Raw genomic sequence first — 20,180 nt, forward strand, 5'->3', positions numbered from 1 at the left:
ATTCTATTCTAATTCATTAATTTGAATCACTGATCAAACTAAATCATTTGTAATCTGAATCATATGATTCGTGTAATGGTTTGAATCATTTGGTTCGAATCTCTGATCAAAATTACTTGTTTCAAGTCACTGATCCGAATCATTTGAATAGGATATAGAGTTAAATCATTTGATTCGAAAATTGATTTAAATTACTTGATTCACATCAGTGAAACGAATCACTTATATCGAAGTGAAATTTCAATATTCCTCTCTATATTGATAGTATGGAGACTTAAAATTTCTGAAGATTTCTTGTATTCTCTACATAAACAAGAAAGCCTATATTTTCTCTAAATATTTACCTATAATTTTCAAACTTTGTCTCATATGTTATTGCAGTTTAACTATATACCACGTCAAACTTCGAAATTATATTTGAATTTGAAGGAATACAATAATGCCTAAACGGCCTAAATGTATTCTAAATATTATTCCATAATTTTTAAAACTTGGCTACGTGTATTAGGCCGAGAAGGAGGGTACAAAATGTATTTATTAATTATTAGACAGAGCAGTCATGAAAAAGTGTGTAAAAGTCAACACGAAAAGTTGCGCTCCTAGGTTATATGTTAGGGAAAATCTTGCAAAGTGAAATCCGTAAAATGTCTTAATTTAGGGAAAGAGGGAAATCTTAGTCGTTGCTTTTGGTTTATGAAATAGATCGAGCGTTTCCCACAGAAAGCAAAGGGGAAAATGTCCTGCTTTTCATTAAATGCATACTTGAGCCAAAAATAGATTTAAGAACAGGATGTGACTTTTAAAAGGGTGAGAAACTATTTCGATTAGAATAATTAATTAAGGTAACATAAAAAGATTAATTGATGCTTTTTATGTTATGCCTGCTGTATCTTCGCACTCACACTATATAAAATTGAGGATTAAATTACAGCATGAAGAACCGCTATTTTGGGAAAATTAGCCATTTTACCGCAAAATCCATTTCTGACGTAAAATATTATGCCGTAATTTTTATAGTAACGTTTATTTAATTAGAGTGATTCTTAGCTTTTACAGTAATTATTACTGTAAAAATTAAGGTATATTATATTTTTTGTTCTGAAACATGTTCCGGTAAATATGGATTTTACGGTAAAAAGTACCTGCTTCCTGGGTGCTAATACTTTTTACTCAAATTCGATCCGGAATTCTTATACTTTTTACGTAACAATTGCACTTTTATGCTACTTGTTACGGCGTTGCTCAATTATTCAAATTTTAATCAAGTTAATAAAAATTGTGTGTGTGAAAATGTCAGTATTATTATTGACTGTTCGCCTGCTTATTTGCACTGGACACCACTGAATCGTGCGGACAAGGTGAGGCACAATTATTTGTGGTAATAGCAGTCTTAATATACAACTGTGATAATAGGTATTTCCCTGTTCGAAATTAAATGAGATTTCACTGATGTTAAAGACGACGGACAGGCTAATATTTTTTTCTACACATTTTCACAGTTAATATACATATTTTTTGTCAATAATCGCGAATGAGGCTTCAAATATCGTCATTTCTAAATGCTTCGATCATCGTCAAAAAGTATAAATAGTTTTCAATAAACAAGAAAAATTTCGATGATATTAGAAATTTTTCAATTATTCTGGTTGATTTAACACAATGGTGAACTTATTCCAAAACATGCCGGAACGCCGTTCCGGTAACGTAGTTCAAAATCACTAGGTGAAATAGATTACATAAAATTTAAAATCTTTTAGATCTGCCCACAAACAGTTTATGGGAGTTTGGAATTATAATATGCTGCACAAAATTTTTAATGATATAAAAATTAAATTAAACTTGAAATTAATAACTGAATGTTTATTTTTAATAAAATAATTTAGGCATTTTTAATAAAGTAAATTATTTAATTCAACATAATTTAATAGAAATATTGCAAATAAGAAGAATAACTACTTATACAAATTTTTTTAAGTAATAGCATCAGAAAATATGATGTTTTAAACAAAGTAAAGACAATTGAAACATTCAACAATTTAATTTTATGAATGTACTTATTTATTTATACTTTTGTATGAAATTGACTAAATAATTCACAATATTTATGTGTTTCTAAATTCATATAACGAGGACGCTTTTGATTTGTTTGCTATTAACTAAATTGAATAAATAAAATCTTTTGAGACTTAATTATTAAAATTTACTCTAAATTATTTAATTTAAAATTATGAATATTTATTAAATAAAATTACTATATTGCTTAATATTTGCATTGGTTGAAACTTTATTTATTAATTTTTATTTTATTCTTCATTTATTTTCAGTTAATTTTCTATTTATTTACTTTCATTCTTTTAAACGTTTAAATAAATATTTATTTATTCAAAACACTTCTTCAATAAATTTAAATTCAATGACATTCAATTTAAACTTCAATAACATTTTGATCCAATACAAATAAATTATTTTGTCCTTGATCTGTAGATGGCAGCATCATACATGCTTAAAATCTTTTTCTTTTTTTTTATTGTAACAAAAATTTTAATCTCAATATTTGTTTTTTGCAATGCCATCTGTTAAGACTTTTATGTACTGATTTGAATAAGAAGAATGAATGAACTGGTTCATTAAAATCTCTCTATTTTCATATAAAAATATCCAGTAGGTTTAGGCTTACTAATTGGTTTATTCTTTTTAACTTACAGGTAACTTAAGTTTACTCTTTCTTGAAGATTCAGTTATAATTTTCATGTGAAAATTGATAGAACTGTAACTTTGTTAACATTTAAAAAACAAAAATTATTTTTAAAAAATTACTAATGACAGTATATTTTAAAATTATTTGAATTCATAACTTTAAAAAGATTATTACTAGGTTCTAATCAAATGATTAAGAATTCAAATAAATTTATGAACAATAATTTGTATTAATTGGTTATGCAGTTCGCCGACCAAATACTGTGGATGGCAGTCTCCTCTTGTAAAATATTGTGTTTCAAATCAAACTACCATATTTTTCCCAAAATTTAAAGTTCACGTTTGTGCACTACAAATCGGGATGAAACTTCGACAAACCTTCGAATCCGTGGAATTTTGTATGATGTAACATCTAATCAAACTATGTGCATAATTTGACAATAACGCTGATTAAAAAAAATGATTAATGGCTTTTCTGGTCCTTTTAAAAAGAAGTCTTTATTGATCATCACAAGCTAAGATAAGTCCACTGTGAAGGCAGAATTAATTTTTGATATATTTAATTACATCTATCAATACCGTGTTATGCATATTTCTGTCATGCACTTTCATTCTATTATGAGGGTTTATTAATACTTATTGAAATTTCATATCTGAAGTATTTTGGTAAATTATGCATGATTAAATCGTATTGTATAATTTTTTTCGAGTAACGTTTTAAAAAATTCAATAAAAATTGCTGAAATTTTAGTAGTAAAATTTGATATTTATTAAATAATAAAACTATGTTCTAATTGTTTCGATGTTATTGAATAATAAAGCTATGTTCTATGTAATAAATACAATATCAAATGTATAGGCATATATTTATTAGTGAAACAATATATGTTACGGGAAAAAATTAAATACAAATATAAATAAATCGTTTTTGAAATTGTCATACTTTCCTCAAAAAGAACCTAGGGACTTTTTTCAGTGTTGGGTTAATCTGGGAAAGGAAACATAAAGAAACCCCCATTACTATCAGAACAAATTATAATTTAAACAGACCTAATAGTAATAAAAATGTCGCATGCTTAACTAGCCAACCTCAAAGATTAAGCCGACAGATAAGAGTGCGTGGTTACTTAATAGTTCCTTTAAAAGATGCTTCTCATTAACTTTGATGAACAACTTCAAATAAAATATAGCTAAAACGTCCATTAAATGTATTAAAAAGAGATCATGGAAATGAATAAACAAATGTAAAGTAATAACTGTGAATACAACAAGTACCTTTATTCAAGCTTAATATGGCAAAAGAAAAAAAATCCACAGCAAGCTTTCCGTGAATTGTGGAGGCAGTTGAAAAAAAAATTAACATCTGTCAGTTTTTTTAAAAATAAAAATGATGTAAGTAAATCCCACTGTGCATTATGATTTTTTTTTTTCTAATTTGGAAAATTAAAAGATCATAAAAATGACAAGTGGTTGTGTCTGACATTCTTACGTTTTTTTGTTTGTTTTTTGTTTTCTTTTGACATTTTTACGTTTTTTTTTTTTTTTTTTTTTTTTTTTTTTTTTTTTTTTTTTTTTTTTTTTTTTTTTTNTTTTTTTAACACAACAAATCAATGTCTCTTTTTTAATTAAAATTATATTAAAAAAATATTGAAGTGAGATATTTTTTTAAAATTCATAAACATTTTTAACATGAGTGAAATGCAATAAGATTATCTACATTAATTAATTTTCAAAAATTTTACATATTTTATGAATATGCCAGTTTTCATGAATATGGGTGAAATCAACTTAAAATTAATCAAATGAGTATTATGTCAGCTTTTTATAAATAAAAATTAGAACAAAATCAGCTTAAAATAATTTTTTACCGAAATATTACAACTAATCACAAGTAAATTATAAAAAAAATTTCACGTTTTTATTTTAAACTAATGCATAGTACGTGTATATCCCAACAAGAATACGATACGAATTTATACTCATTTTGCGTGACCAGCTCAATTCAATAAAAGGTTTCAAAGTCATATTTAAGCGATTTAACGTCAATTATTATTGTCTGTTCAATAAGACTCGTAAGTTCTATCACTATTATGATATCTATCTCATTTTTTTCTTCAAGATCACAGTGAATATAGTTTTTGTGTTCTAAAAAAAAACATAATTTATTTGTCATGTTCTTTTTTTTTTAATTTATATATGTTGCTCAGAGTTACTTTTATCAATAACTGGTAATATTTTAATAGTAGCAGGCATTTTAACACATTTTTTGCTTTATTACGTGATTATTAAGGAGTGTTCTTATTCTAAAGTAACTTACAATCCAATTAGAGATTCAATTAACTCTCGGTTAAATTTCAGTCAATTACAAATATTGATTGGTTACTGCAATGTTAGTCAATTGAATCAAAACTCGCTTCTAACGAGCAAATCCCGGTTTGTGCGAGAAATAATTTTTGCAATTCATAAAATTTCTACTTAATCCCAACTCACCAGCTCAGCTATTCCCTTAATGTAAAAAAAAAAATAATAATAATAAATTTCTTTTTCTGATGGACCAACTGTATTTATTTATTTATTTATTGTGCCGGCGAAGTTTTCCGGACTATGAGTCATCTGAAGAACATTAAGAACAACTAAGAGACAATTAATAAAACAACTCAAACTAAATTTATTAACTTCTTCTGTACTTTACAGAAATAAAAAATAGAATAAGTAAAAGCTATGTTTATTATTCAACAAGTATATATGAATTTTTATTATTTTTTTCACGAACCAGTTATTTACGAACATTCTGTTATAGTGACTGAATATTACGGTCCCTTCTCGCTCTTTATAAGCGAGTTCGACTGTAGATAATTTCTTAAATTTAGAAGAAAATTACTTATTGGAATCTGTTTCAAGTTTGTTTACTTTTTTAAAAAAAATAGTATAACGAAAAAAATTTGATATTATTTTAGCTTCTAAAAACACATAATGTAACAAATGTTTTGTATATTTAGATCAGGTAAAATTTTTCAAAATAAATATTTGATGAAAAAAATTTTATTATTAAGTTCAAGAAAATAAAGTTTAAGATACCACTCGTTTTAAAAACAAAAATATAGAAGTCTGGGAACTAGTATGATATCGGTTCTGTTGTTCCTAAAAATTTCAAACACCTTTTTTCATTAAAATTCTTTGAACTAGGTGAGTAAGTTCAGTTTTAGAAATATTGCGCCATTCTTGCACGGTGGCTATTTCTAATTTATTGAGAGATGAAAACTTATTCTCATGAACAAACTTTATGACTCCAGAGGTTTTCGGTGGTGTTTGAATCAGGATTTAAACTTAGGCAAGGAAAAAAAATTTTCTTTTATATATTAGAATCATATAAAAAATACAAACTGCTATGCGTTTATCATATAATAATAGCTAGACAACATTCATATTTTACAATAAGCTCGTATAAAATAACAGTTTTACAATGATTTATTTTAAAAATTTGAAGAAATTACATTTTTTTCCGAATTTATTAGATAAATAATGAGAAGTACTATTCGTATCATCCATCATTTATCTTTCCGAATTTACAGGCCAAAAAAAAATGAAATATTAATAAATCATTTAATAACTTAACAAACAGACCATTGTTTAGCCAAATTATCTATTCTACTTATCTTTCATTTAAAAAAAATTGTTTTCTTTTTTAATCTTATAGGCTAGCGTTAATTAATGAAAATACAAATTTGATAGGCTTTTATTTACTTGATTGACAACTCTATCCCCCCCCCTTTTTTTTTTCTTCCGGATTTTCTGGTTGAATAATGTGAAAGTGAACGATTCACTAGTCTTTTTTTTTTATCCCTTTCAGTTGTTGGTTTTTAAAAAGGAAATCTTTTGATTGATTTTTTTTTACCCCCTTTCCAATGTCTTAGAGGTTAGAAAATTTACACGGTTGGCTGAACAATGGCTTAACATTTTAAAATTCAAAAACAAAAAGATTATGTCTATTTTGTTTCTACATAATATATATATTATGTAATATATATATATACGTATATATGTATACACACATCATTTTCTAAAGCAAATTTAATGATGAGGTAAAACAATTGTCTTCCTAATNTTTCTTTTTTAATCTTATAGACTAGCGTTAATTAATGAAAATACTAATTTGATAGGCTTTTATTTACTTGATTGACAACTCTATCCCCCCCCCCTTTTTTTTTTTCTTCCGGATTTTCAGGTTGAATAATGTGAAAGTCAACGTTTCACTAGTCTTTTTTTTTTTTATCCCTTTCAGTTGTTGGTTTTTAAAAAGGAAATCTTTTGATCGATTTTTTTTTTACCCGCTTTCCAATGTCTTAGAGGTTAGAAAATTTGCACGGTTCGCTGAACAATGCCTTAGTATTTTAAAATTTAAAAACAAAAAGATTATGTCTATTTTGTTTCTACATAATATATATATTATGTAATATATATATATACGTATATACGTGTATACACACATCATTTTCTAAAGCAAATTTAATGATGAGGTAAAACAACTGTCTTCCTAATGGAATGATAACTGTTTCATGAACTGAAGATCATCTTTTAGTAACCTCCAAAGGAATATAATAAATATTAAATATACTTGGAAATTGCGCTACTATTTATTTCGTTCCAACTAAAATACTAATTATAAATGTGCTTTACCATTTTTGTTTATTTATTGCTATTATTATTTTTTACTTGCTCGTATGGAGATGTATGCATTGAAAATTAAGTAAAAAAATAACAGAAAAAAAATATCTCCCACCAAAGAAGATTTTTAAGAATACAAAAAATGAAAAACCCAGTTCCCCTCCAAATAAATCATAAGTTACAAATGTGTTTTACTTTATTATTTCGTTCTCTTGAAACTGAATAATTTATCGTACTAAAGATACAATAAATTTAGGAAAATAAGTATCCTCTCTTATTATTAAAAAATGTCTCCTGAAATTATTTTTCAATTATAAAACATCAAAAAAGTATTGAAAATATTATAAGAAGTTATCCCCCCCCCCTCTAAAATGGCTATACGGACCTGTTCCTATAATAATCTCCTAAGGATTCTTGTAGTACAATTAAACTTAACCTTAGACTCATCGAACCAAACAAAAGCTGACAATGTTTTGAAAGTCGGTAAGTTTAAGATGAATACTTTCATGCTCTGAATTGGAAGAAAAAAATCCCATTCCATTCGTTAAATTAGTGCAGATTTAAAAGATTTTTTTTTATTATTATTTTAATTCTTATTGATTGTGCCATTTTATTTCCCCTGTGCTTCTATGTTTTTTATTGTGATGTTCTACAATGTCTAAAAGAAAGAAAAGAGGAAAGGGATGATGAGCTTATTTTCAGAAAATGAATAATAATTATTATTTTTTCAAATACGAATATAGAATAAATACACAGTCGTTTTAACATGGCAAGAATGCATGAAGCTCTCTTTATCCGTTCAAAAATAACAGACGATTACATATTTTTATTATTCTTTAAATAGTGGGTTGACGACAATGAAAATTGTTAAATATTTATGACAATTTCAAACGCTATCAAATTTTTCTATTCTATAAATAAAAGAACACGCCGTGCAGTCACAGCTACTGAAAATGGAGCTCGTAAAATTTGAAATTTAGAACACATTTTTATTGAAATTGTCATCTAGAGGGAAAGTGTCAAGATATTTAACTTCTCACAGTCTGATGCTTGTCTCTGTTCACTTAACCGTAACTGCGGTTTTATTCGAAAGTCGCGTGATGAACTCATTCCTGTTCCTTAGAATATTCTATCTACGAAGATAATCCATTTAATACATTACTTTGTTGCAGATTGGCGATCATTAGCTTTTTCTTTGATAGTTGCGAAACTCAAAAATAAAATTATGTGACGTTTAACGTGTCACAGGGTTTAACCACCGGACGTTTGAGAAAGAACATGTCAGCAGGTACTTTAATTATCTTTTTTTTCCCTCAGAATGAATGAGTTTTTAAAGGACGATTATTTCTACTTATAGTTCCGTTAATTTTTTGTTGATCGCCAATTGAATCACAACAAGGTCAAGGTGATTTTCCTTTTATATTGAAGTTAGAGCTTAGCTTCCTAATGGGATTCAACTGCATTAAGAATTTTATCTTAATATTTTTTAATGACCGCTAATAGAAATGTATGTTTGCATCTTTTAAGCAGCTGATTATGGAGATTAAAATAAGTAATTTTCCATATGCTACATAGTAGAGATTTAATTTTATATTATTTAATTAGCTGTATATAGAAATTTGGGTCTATATTTTTTAATTAGCTGCATATAGAAATTTGTGTATGCATTTTTTAATTAATTGCATGTAGAAATTTATATTCATGTTTTTTAATAGGATGCATAGAAATATTTATTTATGTTTTTTTTTAATTAATTGCAAGTAGAGATTTATATTATTTTATTTACTGTGTGCTTTTTATGTGTTAATTAAAAGCAACTAAAAAATTAATTGGATGCTTGCAACTAGAGAATAAGTGAAGTGATTATGCCTAACAATGTTATGTAAATTATATTTAATGGGATACCTGTAAGTGACGTCATGCGTGTGCCGAACCTGACTGCCTTCTAAATCGACGAATGCTAAGTTTTGCGTACGATGACGTTACTGGCAGGTATCCAATTAAATTTTAACTGAATTTTTAGAAAAAATTTTTTATCACCTTTATGAGTTTGCATTCTTCTGAGCTACATATCTCTATGCAAAAATCGCATAGAGATATGTAGCTCATATCTCTATATATAATAATGGCAGAATGGCTATATAATAATGACAGAAAATGGCATTTTCTGTCATTAATGAAAGCTTTGGGTTTTAGGAAGATATAACAAAGATTAATATTCGAATTTTCAACAAGCTGAGTATAGAAATTTACGTTAACATTTTTTATGACGTTGCAAAGAGATATTTTCTTCGATTTCTTTTTTTAACCAGTTGCTAGTAGATTTTTATATTCGCAGATTTCGTAGTAGATTTCTAGTAATTTCTTTTTTAATAAGTTATTTATCCTAAAAATTGTAAAAAATCGAATTTAAAATTTCACAGAAATTTCAGTGTCTTTAAATTTTCCGAGGCGTAATAATTTTCCTCATAAAATATATAACTAAATAAGAAACTATAACGTATGACATTAATTTATATGCAACACTCTGAATTTAAATGCAATAATTTGCTGCGGTGTTACGGTAAGTGTAGCAGAAGAATTATGTGCATAGTTCGCATGGAAAAATTTTAATTCAAATTTTAGAATTCAAAATTGCTTCTTACTTGAGTCAGTATAGATTTACTTTTATTTTATTCCATTCGTTATTTTTTGCCTGTCCAATAATGAAGGGGGTCTATAATCTAAAAATAACTTCTTTCAGCAATGTAGTAATAATAAGTAGAAGCAAATTTTACTGATTCCCTTGGTCTTGTTATTTTTAAATTAATTTCTTCTCAAATAGATACGTTTACAATTTTTAAAATGACAGTATACTAATCTGTACACATAAAAAAGAAATGTTCAAACTGACTGATTCGTCATTACAGAGCCTTAACTACTAGGAACTAGAAACATGCAATTTGGAGAATAGTTTCCTTTTATGACGTATCCCCCCCCCCCCNCCCCCCCCCACTTACACTAAGGAATTACTACTTTTTTGATATTCCAATACTAAATAGGGGTTGAAAAGTTGCTTAAAAAACGTAAATTTTGTCATTTTTTTAGGTTGACTTTGTAATAATTTAAGTAGTGTTAAATAATTAGTATTACCTTCAGTATTTATTTAGATTCATTTTGCTAGGCAGTTTTAAGTAATAGTTTAAGCAGTGTTAAATTATTAGTTGCTCGTTAAGTATTTATTAAGAATAATTTTGTATTTTTATAGAAATAAGAACTTAATTTGAGAAATAATTATGTAGATTTGCTTTTTATTCTTCCTAAAATGGCTGTAGAAATTTTAAACCTAAACAGATGCCGCATCCTGTCATATCAATTATTGGTGACGGAGCTTTCCCTTTTTGATCAATGGCAAATATATTATATGATACACAAGTTATGGTTCGAGGATTGTGTACAAATCAAAGTACTTCCACGCGGCCATAGCGGCAGGAAACAGTAGTAGTTAATAAGAATAAAATAATTAAATATTTTCTTCGTCAATCACTTCTTATACTGATTTCTACGTCTAAAAACTAATTGTATTTATGATTTTTATCGTTATTATAAAATAGATCGTAATTAGTCACAAACTATACTGATACGCATGAAACTTTTACAATGGTTTTTACTTATGGAATCGGAATCAAGGAGTGGAAATCAAAAAAAATTTGCTCGACTCCAACTCCGATTACTTAAAAGTTAGGCCTTGTATATTAAAAGGTGAAAAAAATATTTTGATCTTCTGGAAAATATTTAGACAAATATTTATTATCATGCCAACAAAAATATAACTATGATGAATATCATGAAAATTATTTGAATTATTACCTATCGTAAATTTAAGGAATCGCATTTGAATGTTTTTGAACCTATGCTTAACCGAACTATTGAAAAATTAATAAATAAATTCTCTGTAAGTAATCGTTTAATTTATAAATTTTAAAACCAAGTTTATTTAGCTCAGTTACAAAATTTATAAAACAAATATGCGAATGAATTTAATGTCTCATTTTTACTAGTTTCCTAGTTCGTAAATATTTACTAGGCAATTTTCTTTTCTTTTTTTGGTCATAAGACGTTTTAATTTTACGACGTCTGGCATATTTTACATTGATTTCGACGTCTAAAAAATATTTGCATTTACATATTACAAAATATGTAAATGTAAATATTTACATATTTTTACATATACATATTTTTACATATACATATTTCAAATATTCACATACATGTACATATACATATTTTAAATATTTGCATACATGTACATAAATATTTACATATCTACGTAAATGCATGTAGTTATGTAAATATTTACATAACTATATATATTAAATTTTTATTATATCTAACTATATACATTAAATATTTACATACATATACATAAATATTTACAAACATATAATATTACATATTATATATTTTATAATAACTACTTTTTTCAATGTAAAAATATCTCATAATATTAAAACAATTATACTGATAAGTCTGACACTGATACAATTTTGCTATATTTTCAACTTTATTAATGGTTACTATTAATAGTTTATAATAATAAAAACTATACTCTTTTCTTTATCTGCCACTTTTTATATTTCGTTCTACTTCGAAAAATTATGCATGAAAAGTTATAATTTTTATAATGAATATTGTTAATGATGAGAAAGTTCTTCTACGTTAAAACTACGTTATTCTTCTAAGTTAAAAATTAGTTACATTCATAGCAATAATGTATCTAATTTTACTAGTTTGATAATGGCTAAAAATAAAAATTATAATTAAACTTTTTGAGAACATTTATTCATTTATTTTTACTGTTTTTATAATAATCACACTGAAATGTAACTGGAATGTTTAGGATAGTGACATTTAAAGAATCGCTGTATGAATATAAAGTACCCCATAATGAGTCAATAATGAAGCTATTAATAATGTAATAATGTCGACTAATAAAAATTATATAAAATGACTTAAATTCTGACATTTTTATACTAATTGATATTTTTCAAATTAATTAACTTCCTTGTTTTTTAATTATTATTTTTAATAATATAATAACAGCCAACAATATTAAATAATTATTCTGATAAGTTTAGCACGTTTATGATTTATCATTCTTTTGGACCATTCTAAAAAATAATTATATTTTTAACTTTATTAACCACTACTACTAATAACGTAATAATAGCTAAGAATAATGAAAAAGAGTTATGCTCTTCTACACTTAAAAATTCTGTGAACATATTTATAACTTTTACAAATAATATTTTTAATAATATAATAATAGCTAAGAATAATAAATTTGCATTGTTTTCTGCGAGTGACACAATGCTATATATTTGTAATTTTAATAATAAATAATTTTATAATTTCTGAAAATAAAAATTTTGGCTAGACTCTTTGTGAATCTTTATTTATATTTAGTATTTTTCTGATGCTGATAGCAATAAAATAAAACTACAGTGTTCAGATTATAGATACTCAAATTGTTGTATCAATTAAAGGTGCAAGTAAAATACAATGGTTTTTTTTTTTTTTTTTTTTTTTTTTTTTTTTTTTTTTTTTGCAAAATGCATTTGAAAAGAAAAAAAGTTTTCGAATTACTTGTTCATACTTTTTCAAAAGAAATTCCGTTGAAGTCCTCAATAAAATTTTTTAAATAAATAATTAACTAAAATTCGGGGTCTAAGTTTGGAGCCCAGGTCATGAGCCCTGAATTCCTTTCCGTGCATCATTCCCTGTCCCTTATTCCGACCGAGTTGAAATAAAAAAAAATTTCCTAAGGCAAAAACTTCAAACATTATTCCTTTAAGTTCATAAACTTCTAGCAAAAGTTTTTCAAAAACTTAACTTTTAAAAGACATTTATCGATACTAAAAACATAAGCTCCCTCATAGCAACAGGAAAATACTCAATGAAGCATTGGCGATCGCCATTTTGGCGAAAAGAATACGAATTATTACAACCCGTTGTCTTCTGGATGTGGGTAATGTGAGGAAGGGAGAGTGGGGGGTAGCTCAATTTGTGAAGCGCTGCAGCAGCCTGCCGCAACAAGAACAGCTGAAAAGTCTGGGGAGAGTTTTTGTTTTCTTTTTGCAGCAGAACAAAAACTCGCTTTATTAAAATTTTCCGATGTGCGCGTGTGAGTGTACTCTCACGCCCACAAAAGAATGCACGAAGTTTAAGTACACTTCTTTGGCACGCGTCAATTCGACGGTCAAACAGTCAGCTGGCATCCAAAACATTTTCATTTTACCAACTGCTTTAGAGAATTTGCATTCTGGATAAATAACTTCTTTTGGATTCCAATTCTTGCAAGTTTTGTGTCATGCTCACGTAAGGGTACGTATACTGTAAACAATTAAAAATTATTTTTGATAAAACAGTAGCCAGTGCTATGTTTTATGTTCTAAAACTCTGTGTTTATCATGTAATAAATGCACTTCGCTTACTTATGCAATTGTTTCGAGGTGAATAAACGCACGTTCCTCTATGATCATAATTAAAACGATGTACTTGACTTACCGAGCTCATCTTTTAATGAGAAATTCATGTGATTTTGTTGATGTGATTTATTCTACTTGACGCGTGATTATTTTCCTAAGATTGCGTCATCTTAGGCATATTTTATTCCTTACAATGTATTTAATTCCAGTGGTATACAGTATATGCAACTGAACATGTAGATTAATCATAATTAAAATTATTCTAAGCATTAAGATCGGTTTTCTATTCGTTTATTTATTTTACAATTCGTGATTTAAAAATTAACGAACTGCAAACTGCAAAAAAATTTACAAACTGCAAACGATTCATATCAATTAGTTTATATGAATTAATCGTCTATGAAATGTTCTGTCACATATCGTTACATTTTACTGTATAATTTAATATTTAATCTATATGTTAGTATTAGTATTGTGTGTGTTATTTTCCGTGTTTTTTTTTTCTTTTTTATTGACAAATTGTAATACAATCTCGCTCTGAGCGATTCTCGTGAATTGGATCATGACTAGATCTATCATCTGAATATTTTTCTTAAAAATAGCTAATTTTATTATTATTTATTTGTACTCAAACTTTTTTTGTTAAATTTTTTTAATCAATAGCAAATTAAACTAAACGTGTATATCCATAATTTAGGTTTTTTTAGAAATAATCCGTTACTCCTTTTCTTGTTTAAAAATTAAAACAAATTGTTGGTAGGTTAAAATGTACTATATCATGTTTGTATGCTGAAAGTGTTTTGAAAAAAATCATGATGAAAAGATTAATAAAGTACTTAAATATTTAATCTATGGCATCCTTGCTATGGGCCAACTAAATTTAGTGCTGCCAACTACTACGCTTTTTGCAAAATGTTTTATATAGTGGAAGACCACTAAAAACTTTAACTTTCAGAATTTTCGGTAATTTTGCCAACATTTTAAAAGCCTCATCACGAGATAACTGGAACAAAGTGGATAACTTTAAATCAAATTTGCAAAACAAGAAATCATGCATTAAAACATAAACTTAGCTACCACTAGAAGAAATCTTACGAAAATGCGTAGAAAATTCGCAGAGTTGTAAATTAACCATTTATTATTACACATATATTATCCATTAGCAACACATAATGAAGTTTTATTTATTAGCTGCTTTTCCATTCAATGCTTAATTTTTTTTTCTTTTCTTCATTATTTTCTTACATAAGTCTGTGTTTTACAAATGTTTGAAATATATTTTGTATTTCTTTAATGAATTTTTTTTTTTTTTTTTGTAAGTTTATTAGTACAGAAACAAAACAAAACTTCATGTGTTGCTATTTCCTTTCAATGCAACATGACTTGACTTACTATTTTTTTTTCTTTTAAAAAGTGTTAAATAATTGTATATTGCTTATTTTAATTACGATTTTGATTTAAAATTATAATTTCCTTAATGACTTCATAATAAATTATTTAAATATTTTTTGGGAAAGCTGGCTTTCTTTGCAAAGCGTGATATTTAATAACTGTAGTAACATGGCTATAGATGATTGTGCTCCGGAAAAAAATCCGGATTTCCGAATTTTTTGCTAACCGCGATCCGGACGTTTCCGGAAATCCAAGGCTCAGAAGTTTCTAGAAATCATCGATCACACATAAAATTCTTGTATATTTTATTTAAAAATATTTGAACTGGAATTTATACTTGGCATCTCTTTCATTTGTAAATATTTTTTTCTGGTAGTGATAAATATGATAAGAGATAAAAGTAAATTTATACATAATTATTCATTTAAGTTATGCTGCATATAGTTTATTTAGAATTTCATGTTTTGAAAATATCAATGATTTAAATTTATAAAGAGATTAATTTTTTGAAATGCGTCATTAATGATTTTACTCAAGAAATTTTGAGGATTTTTGAGTTGGGCTCATAATCACCCCTGCGTGGCGAATATATAAGTTGGAATTATTTTAATTTTCTTGACACGTGCCAAACTTATATATGTTTCAAGGTAATTGTTTAATACTTAATTCATGTGACTTCAATAAGCGTTCCCTATTTTTGCACACTTTAAAAGATAAAGATCTCTTTATCCACAATTTAGAACATCTTTTCAACTGATTAAATTGTTATCCTCTGATGTTAAAGTAGGTAGTCTTTTTTAAAAAAAAAAAGGAATTCTTTATCATTCGAAAAAGAGAAACAAACCACGGGGAATCAAAAATCCATATTTTTTGCAAATGAGAAATAAATAAATAGTAAAATATAGTATTGTGGAAATTGTATAGTTTTTATATGAACCTGATCACATTTTCAAATGTATATTGAATAAATCAGCTGTTTTTTAGTATGTTTCCATTTAATTTCAAAATATAACAACTTTCATAATATAATTGTACTTTAATTCTTTAAGGCAAATAAATAGCTAAAGATTTTTCTCTCCATTAGGCACACCCAATAAGTAAAAAGGTTTCTATAGGCACCCAGGCTATTAAATGTATTCGATTACCTATCACAATCTTACTTAATTTTTTCACTCCGTTTTTCAAGTAGAAAAACGTCANTAATACTTAATTCATGTGACTTCAATAAGCGTTCCCTATTTTTGCACACTTTAAAAGATAAAGATCTCTTTATCCACAATTTAGAACATCTTTTCAACTGATTAAATTTGTTATCCTCTGATGTTAAAGTAGGTAGTCTTCAAAAAAAAAAAAAAAAAAAAAAAAAAAANTGAAAAAAAAAAAAAAAAAAAAAAGGAATTCTTTATCATTCGAAAAAGAGAAACAAACCACGGGGAATCGAAAATCCATATTTTTTGCAAATGAGAAATAAATAAATAGTAAAATATAGTATTGTGGAAATTGTATAGTTTTTATATGAACCTGATCACATTTTAAAATGTATATTGAATAAATCAGCTGTTAAATTTTAGTATGTTTCCATTTAATTTTAAAATTTAACAACTTTCATATTATAATTGTACTTTAATTCTTTAAAGACAAATAAATAGCTAAAGATTAACTATTTCTCTCCATTAGGCACACCCAATAAGTTAAAAGGTTTCTATAGGCACCCAGGCTATTAAATGTATTCTATAACCTATCACAATTACTTAATTTTTAACTCACAATTAAGTTAATTAAGTAATTACAACAATTACTTAATTATCTTAATTTTTTCACTCCGTTTTTCAAGTAGAAAAACGTCATTGTATTTCTCTTTAAATATGTTTTTTTTTCCCTCTCGCATTGTTAACGCCACTACTGCTCTGCAAACATACTTTCTATAAAAAAATATTCTAAAACCTAAAACAAACGTCTTATTTTTCAGTATTTTTACTAAAATCAGTATTTTTTTATTGTGCTTTCAGTATCTTTTTGTGTAATTGTGCATTAATTTCTCAAAATATGCAGGCTAATTGGCATGCTAGTATTTTTTTTTCATTCTGATTGAGGCAAATTTCTGCTAAAATTAGTTTTACAGTTTTGAACAGCTCAAACTAAATTTGATTTTAACCGTTTAAAAGTTAAGCTACTGATCTAGTTTAGTTTTTGCACTGATTCCAATCTATTGCTGTCAAATATTTTGCAACCTAAAAAATCTGATGATATGCCTAATTTCTTTACGAGATAATATTTTATCAGAAGAGGAAAGGACACTATTTTTTGAGAAATCGGTTCTATAAATGACGTAATATCAAAATCGTTTTCTAATTTTCATCGGCAGCTAATTTGTTGTTGAATAAAGAACGACATGTTAATACACGGTTGTAAATTGCACAAAAACTGAAAACTCGTTTTGTGATAATTTTTATAGAAAATATGAATGCTTATCAAACTTAAATAAAGCAATAAGACATTAGAATTTAAATAAAGCAATAAAACATTAGATTAAATAAATATCACATTAACAGATCCGGTAATTATAAGGCAAAGTGTATGAATGGCCTAAGTCCGTGCATAGGGTTTCATAAGACCCATTAGGTTTTTGAAGACACTAAAGTGCAGACTAGTAACATCTAGTAATAAGTTATTTAACTAGAGTAGTAACATCTATTATATAGTAGTAGTAGTACATAAACTAATACAGACTAGTAATAAATGAAGGTTATATCTAGACTTAGCAAAACTATCAAAAGTATATCTTAAGTTAAATATATTTTGATGGTTGAGTCGTAATTCAAAAATTACTTTCAATTTTTTGCTAGTATTTGTATAATACGTATAGTAAGGTCTTATTGGTAAAGACTAGTAACATCTAGTAATAAGTTATCCACTAGAGTAGTAAGATCTAGTATATAGTAGTAGCAGTACATCAATTAATGCAGACTAGTAATAACTGATGGTAACATCTAGATTATTAAAAGTTTATCTTAAATTAAATATAATTCGATGGTTGACTCGAAATTCAAAAAATTGCTAACAATTTTATGCTAGTATTTGTGTTATAGGTAATAGCAAAACTATTAAAAGCTTATCTTAAATTAAATAGAATTTGATGGTTGACTCGTAATTCAAAAAAATGCTCACAATTTTATGCTAGTGTTTGTATTATAGGCAATAGCAAAACTATTAAAAGCTTATCTTAAATTAAATATAATTTGATGGTTGACTCGTAATTCAAAAAAATGCTCACAATTTTATGCTAGTATTTGTATTATAGGTAATAGCAAAACTATTAAAATCTTATCTTAAATTAAATATAATTTGATGGTTGACTCGCAATTCAAAAAAATGCTCACAATTTTATGCTAGTGTTTGTATTATAGGTAAAGATTAGTAACATCTAACAATCAGTCATCAACTAGAGTAGTGACATCTAGTAAACAGTAGTACTAGTACATGCAGACTAATAATAAGTGAAGATAACATCTAGACTTAGCAAAACTATTAAAGTTTATCTTAAATATAATTCGATGGTTGACTCGTAATTAAAAAAAATGCTCACAATTTTATGCTAGTATTTGTTCTATAGGTATAAGCAGTAATAATTAATAATCAAATAAAAAAAACTAAATTTAAGAAAAAAATTATTTAAAAAGTGTGCAGACATACGTTTTTAATTACTTAACTTGATAATTTTTTTTTCTCTCTAATTTACAAATATTTGCCCCGTTTTCAATGTTCAAACACTTTTTGTAAAATTATTGTTATTCACAGTTGAAATTGTTACGCATAAGCACCAGTTGCATATTTTTGTTGAAAATGGAATGTGTTGAATAGAACCTAAAATGATAGTCAGCTGTTAAAAATAGACGAAGATAATCCAAAAAAAGTAAGTGAATTAAAAAAATATATCCAGTCTTGTTATCACTTCTCTACTTCGAAACCGCGATATCAGTGACGAAATTAGGTACTTCCCTAACCTTGGATAGATTAATCGGATCTGCAACTTTCTGATACGTGCCGTAGTAAAACGACGATTGCCTTGTTGCCAACCTATTTCACTATAAGTCTACACATTTTATTTTATTTATTTATTTTTTCATTCTTAGCTTATCAGGAGAGCAACATAACTTATCAACAATCTTTCACATTTTTGTTTTGTTGTTTGTAAAAAAACACTCTTCTTCAAAATATAAATAAAAGTTAAATTCAAAATTGTACGTTTCTAACTATCTTCTTTAATTATTAATGTCAAATTTGATTAAATTACACGTTATCGTATTTTGTAAATTTATAGATAAGCTATAAAAGGAAATAAGTTAGGTCAAAAATAGATATTTTCATTCAAAAGAATTTGTACCATTAACTGTTTTATTTAATCAGACCACTTAAGTTCAGTTTCTGGAATTACTTTAACCCTTTAGCGCCGACTGTCACGTATACGTGCCAGTATAAAGCGTTATTAGTCGGGGTAAAAACAATAAAACTGGTAGAAAAACGATTTCTTTAGCAGTTATTATGTGGGCAGGTTAATAATAGTTTCATTTATCATTACAATAATAATAAATCAAACGATAATATTATAATAGTTTGATTTATTCTTACTATTTATTTTATTATTGCAATAATAATAAATCAAACGATAATATTATAATAGTTTGATTTAATCTTACTTTTTATTTTATTATTACAATAATCAAACGATAATATTATAATAGTTTGACTTATTTTTACTATTTATCTTATTATTCCTCCACTACTTTTCAAAATAAAAATTTTATAGTTTCACTTTGAATTAACATTGATAAGATGAATGATTAGACGGGCACTGATTAAAGTGAAAGCAAAATATGAGTATGCCAAATTACCCATGTTCACATTTAAGCTACAGCTTTTTATTTTATTTTTATTTATTATTTTTTTGAGACAGAGTCT

At 26.3% G+C, this 20,180-nt stretch overlaps 1 protein-coding gene across 1 annotated transcript in view; it reads left to right on the plus strand.

The window, feature by feature from the left end:
• Positions 1 to 13,361: 13,361 nt before the first annotated feature.
• The window catches only part of LOC107442884 (Ataxin 1), a 44,274-nt gene continuing 37,455 nt past the window's right edge, over positions 13,362 to 20,180 (plus strand). The window contains exon 1 of the mRNA XM_016056560.3: positions 13,362 to 13,725. The gene's annotated coding sequence lies outside the window, so the exon portion shown is untranslated. The remainder of the gene's footprint in view (positions 13,726 to 20,180) is intronic.

The sequence above is a fragment of the Parasteatoda tepidariorum genome, chromosome 4, assembly GCF_043381705.1.
Source record: "Parasteatoda tepidariorum isolate YZ-2023 chromosome 4, CAS_Ptep_4.0, whole genome shotgun sequence".
Classification (NCBI taxonomy): Eukaryota; Metazoa; Arthropoda; class Arachnida; order Araneae; family Theridiidae; genus Parasteatoda; species Parasteatoda tepidariorum.